Genomic DNA, 6,000 nt, shown 5'->3' with positions numbered 1-6,000 from the left:
GCTGTATGTATTCAACCCCTTCCCCCATGAGGGTGTAACTGTACGTCCTCATGCGGGTGGGGGCATTCAGAAAGAGGTCGCGCAGGTCCCAGGTGCTATCTGCAGCCCAGGACCGTGGCAATTAGTGGGGACAGATGATGCCCGTCCACGCTAATTAGCCTTTTAAATGCAGCTGTCAAAGTTAACAGCTGCATTTAAAATGCTACTTTTCCCTTTCCTGGTGGTCTAGTGGGGGGATCGCCTCCCCACAACATGGTCGCGAAGAGCGATCCCCGCATCTGTTACCGGCCGGGGTCTGCACCGTAATGGCGCTTATCCTGGCTCGGCATTCTATTGTTTTCGGCTGCAGCAGCTGAAAGCAATAGAATGCCTATCTCATTGATCTATGCTGTATATCTATACTGCATAAATCTCAATGAGAGATCAGTATAGTTATACTAGAAGTCACCCAGGGGGACTTCTAGTATGTGTGTAAAAAAAAAAAAATTATTTATAAAAAAAAAATACCCTCCCCTAATAAAAGTTGAAATCACCCCCCTTTCCCCATTTTATAAATAAAAATAGACAAACATATTTGGTATTGCCTTGTACGTAATCACCCAAACTATTGATTTATTTCATTCCTGATCTCTCACGGTAAATGGCGTAAGCGCCCAAAAATTCCAAAGTGTAAAAAATTGTAATAAAAAGCAGTCAAAAAGTCGCAGATGCACAATCAAAGTATCGATTGAAAGTACACATCATGGCGCAAAAAATGACACCTCACACAGCCCCATAGACCAAAGGCTGAAAGCTCTATAAGCATGGTAATGGAGCGATTTTAAGGGACATTTCTTTTTTAAAAAAGGTTTTAATTTTTTAAAAGCAAACAAATAAAAAAAAAGTTACACAAGTTACATAACATTGTAATCATAACAATTTGAGGAACATGCATAACAAGTCAGTTTTACCCTAGGGCAATCGGCATTAACACAAAACATTCCCAATTTTTTTTTAAAAGTGGGTTATTTCCTCACACATTTAATTTATTTCTGTTTTTTCAGCGTACTTTATGCAAAAATTAAGCCTGCCATTGCAAAGTACAAAGCTCAAAAAATAAGGGCTCATGTGGGTCTGTAGGTGAAAAAATGCAAGTGCTTTGGCCTTTTAAACACGTGGAGGAAAAAACAAAAGCGCAAAAACGGAAATTTGCCCGGTCCGGAAGGGGTTAAGGTATAACAACTACTTATACGCTATTTTGGCCAGTGAGTTTAAAAAGGCCTCTATGAGACAGAACATTGAAAGGAATCTGTCACAATTAAGTGAATTTCAAATGCGTCTAATGTTTAAAGGGGTTGGCCACTCTATAGTAAAATTGCTCAGTATACAGTATTAGTAAGTGTACTCACTGTATATGTCTATAACAAAGAAACTTATGGTGGCACTACTGATCCTAGAAAGGATATGAACAATATAAGGAATTTGCAGCAAAAACACGGAGGTGCTCGTTCCTGAGTATAAATTTTAAAATAACTTGCACGTGGAGAAGGAAAATGAACTGCACTCTTTTCCGGCGCTTCTACGGACCACCCTTCTACGGGTGGTCTGTAGAAGCGCCGGAAAAGAGGCGTGAAACAGCCTGTCACCTAACCTCTAAAATGTTAGCGGAATTCCGTCAGTTGTCCGCCCGCACATCTGGGCGCCTTTCTGCTGGCCCCATAGACACCATTCTATGGGCCGGCGTATTCCGCTATACGCTGAGAGAAGTGTCATGTCACTTCTTTCAGCGGATCGCGGAATACGCTAGCCCATAGAATGGTGTCTATGGAGCCGGCGGAAAAGTGCGTGCCCGTGCGGGCGGACAGCTGACGGAATTCCGCGGACATTTTCTGCGAGAATTCCTCAGTCTGAACCTACCCTAATAGGGTGTATTAAGTCTGAGTACCTAAGTAGCATGAGCTGTAAATATGGCCCTGGTGGTAAAATAGTAAATTCTACATGCAGGCCTATTTCAATACCCAAATAAGTTCAGGCGCCATGAGTGACTATGTGTTCTGTAAAATCCAGTCAGCGGTTTATCCAAAAACTTTACCCCACAGATTCAAAAAAAAAGGTCAAGAAATAAATCTCATTCTCCACTGAACCCTGAGTGATCAACAGGATGCATTTCAATTTTCACACGCTCTACAGAAGGATAGAACAGAAAGCACAGGAAAATCCGACTCATTTATCCTTCACAATGAATTAGGCCAAAGCTGGTGCCATTAAGACATGTCAGAAAATATTATAAGAATCCTGCAAGAATTCACTTCAGGACAAGTGACTCTAGAACAGCTGCATTCCAAACATGACTGCTCATACATCATCTGGAATCCAGACTCCAGCCCTCACATAGGAGGGAAACAGCAACGCTCAGGCTAGACTTGCTCACACGGCCAAACAGAACAAGAGGAAGTGAGTCAGACGGGCAACATTATGACTTTCCTATTTAGAACAGGAATGCAAGAAGAGAAATGTGCTTTTCCCACTTACTAATTAAATAGTTCAGAGAAAGGGCTGGACCAGGGTGACTACAATGCAGGAGGTATCTCAGGCATCATTTTTCAGGACTTTTTACAATGTCCACGTATAGTTAAATAAACACGGAATACATAGAAAGCTATATAATGTCAACCCCCTGTACAGAATTTGTACAGTATAAACAGTTTTAGGTGATATGTAAGGTTCATGTTTCCCACCATAATAAATTAGGTTAGAAGAAAGGTTAATTTGAAGTACAGTACATCAGTGTTATAAGGACTAATTCTCAGCCCTTGAATGATGAACATCTTGGCCCAAAGTTGACCTTTTAGTAACTTCTAAGAATTTCTTCCTGTGTAGACTGTGTGACCTGGCAAAAGGCAACAGCAGGGTGCTGGCAGCTGGGACAGCTCAGTGGGTGTGCAGGGATTGAAAATAGGAAGATATGGGGGGAGGGGGGGGCATTTTTATTTTATTTTTTTCTCCATGGTGTATGCAGTCACAGGCAAGCTTCTATACCACTTTTCTGCTCTTATCCAATTGCTAATTTGGCTGTGAGCTCACCAGCATCATTGTAGAAGCATCTTCAGAAATAAAGATAATTATTGATTATGATAATATGTTGGTGGATAGAATTTCCTGAATGGCAGTCAAGGTGGATATAGCAGTAATGGAAACTTCAGCACACCTGATGTTGATTGGAATATCCCTTGTGCAAAATCTATAATGCAAAAGCATTACTGTAATTGAGGTCCTTAGACGGCATCTGTAAAACAGTTTGTGAAGTCACCAACTAGGGGAGAGAATATTCTTTTTGTATTTACTAATGGGGATAGGGTGTCTGACGTTAGAGTGGAAGAAAATTTAGGTTTAAGTGATCAACGGTGCATATGGTTTCACATACAAACTGAGACCACGTTCACACAATGTATATTTTCATATTTTCATATTTTCAGGTTTGCAACAACGGCCATTATTTAATGACAGCAGCTGATCGTATTGAACTCTATGGAATTCTGGCCAGAGTGTACACACTCCAGTCAGGATTCCATGTGGCTGCATAAAAAAAATTACATTGTAAATGACAATGGAACCAAACATGGTTCTTTATTTACTATATTTGGCCCACTACACACTTATTATGACCTACTAGCATGGTCTGTATGTATATATGTAACAATAATAAAATGTGAGCTGATCTGTAAAACCCCCCTTTTGACCTTTAAAACAACCACTAGGGTATGTAAAAACCAGAGTGTAAAATCAGTGAGCTTTAATCTTCACTTTATTCTTCTTTCAGTCATTGGACACAGCATACATTTCACAATAAAATCCTTAGAACCAGATCCTCAGCATTGGGTGCACACTTTATAGAAACTAAATAATTACACACTGAGGATTTTAGCTGCAGATTTACTTGATTGAAACCTGTAACGTATATGTCATGTGTGAACATACTTTAGGCAATATATATTTCCCTGCAGATAGTTATTCTAAAGTGACTCAACTATTTATGCTGGATTGGCACTGTGCTGACAACTAAGAAGAGTAATACCATCTTAGCAACTCTCATCACTTCGGACATTATCAGATTTTTCTAAATATATATATATTCTGCCTCCTGGCTAGCTACTTCTCACTGGGCTGCAATGTGTAGAGATACTGTAGTAAAGACTCATTACAAAATCTAATCACTTAGCAATTCAGAGTTGCAGAATGTACTGTGCACAGTCTTTTACATGTCTTTGTCTTTGGTAACTTGAAAATAAGTTCACATTCCATGTTAATCTACTCTTGAATTCTGAATATATACTAAGATCTTGGCTGGCTTTGACCCAGTTAAAACAGTCATTGTTATGCCTCTGAAATCAAATACGATATACTGTTGCTACATAGTTTTACAATTACTTTCAAGCACGCTTATCAAATTACACGCACAGTTGGCATGGTTACTTCTTCCCAGATCCAAAGCAGATGCTTGTACATAATATTATATTTATTATACAAAGTACTTGGATCCTTTTCATACAGTTCGTGTTCTTTTTGTTTGTTCTATCACATCCTCCATTTTCCCAAGTGACGATTAATAATGTAGTTTTGATATGATATGGTGTTATTAGCGATTATAGAAGATATCTACATATAGAAATATGAGGAAATTTGATAAAGAGCAATCTCTTGGTATAATGCGTTTTTAAAGATTATATATTCAATCAAGAAAAATCTGTGAATTCTTATTGTAGTTCCACACTCAGCAAATTTTTCTGCCACAAATCAGACATGGGTATTGCAACAAGTATACAGAAACTCAGCGGCGAAACCTGCACATTTCATCAAGAATGTACACAGGGGATTTTGCCCCCATAGTTTTATTAGCCACAGGATCGCTATGCCTGATTGGCCAGAAAACTTACCGGCCCTAAACACCGAAGAGAATCTATGGGGTATTGTCAAGTAGTAGATGAGAGACACCAGACCCAACAATGCAGACGAGCTGAAGGCGGCTATCAAAGCAACCTGGGCTTCAATAACACCTCTGCAGTGCCATCAGCTGATCGCCTCATGCCACGCTGTACATACTTTTTAGCAGGCTAACATTTCTGTATTTTAAAATAATTTAATTTGTTTTTTATAGTATTCTGCTCACTGAATAGGATGGATGAATACAGCCTCTTCACTGTTTTTTTCCATTAACATAAGCCATTATCATCAACATTTGCAGAAATAATATCCTATTTCTTTCTAATAATTTATTGAGCTGTACCTGTATATACATTACACAAGAACCCTAATCCGTATGTCTTGGATGGAAAGCCTGATCTTTGGTCTACATGTTTAGGAGTTACTCACTTATCTCCCAGCTCACTGTAACCATTTAAAGCAATGAAACTTTATTGCTGTAGGTACATTGTTATATTTCCATGCTAAAAACAGTGTTTTTGTTTTGCCTTTTTTTAATACAGTGTGCACAATAAAATCTGCAGCAATAGTTAAAATTAGAACAATTACAATGACTTAATTTGTACTCCTAGATATGCTGATAGGAACGAGCAGTCTGCTTACTGCTTAGTATACCAGAAAAGTGGAGAGAATTAGATTAACTCTGTAATAATTCTGAACACTTTGCAAGATGCTGTGCATGGGGTCTTCTTGAAGTAAACACATTTTAAAAAAACAATTATGTTTCAGGGCATACATTCATTTTAAGGAAACTTTACTGGGTGCCTGCTCCAGCTCTGCGTTCAGCCAATCAGTGCACTGAGGCAGGGCAGCGCACTGATTGGCTGAGTGCCGGGAGCTGCTGGGAGCCCCTGAAGCAAGCCGGAGTGGGGACCCAGTACAGTATGGTCCCGGGCCGGGGGGGTTAAGGGCGCTGACTTTGACATACTTGCAGCAGGATGACAATCCCACTGCGAGTATGTCATCCCACTGAAGTAAATGGGCAAGTAACCACTGCAGATACGGTATGTGTGAAGTACCCTTAAAATCCATTTACACAGA

This window comes from Dendropsophus ebraccatus, chromosome 5 (assembly GCF_027789765.1).
Source record: "Dendropsophus ebraccatus isolate aDenEbr1 chromosome 5, aDenEbr1.pat, whole genome shotgun sequence".
Taxonomy (NCBI): Eukaryota; Metazoa; Chordata; class Amphibia; order Anura; family Hylidae; genus Dendropsophus; species Dendropsophus ebraccatus.
This window is presented reverse-complemented; position numbering follows the sequence as displayed.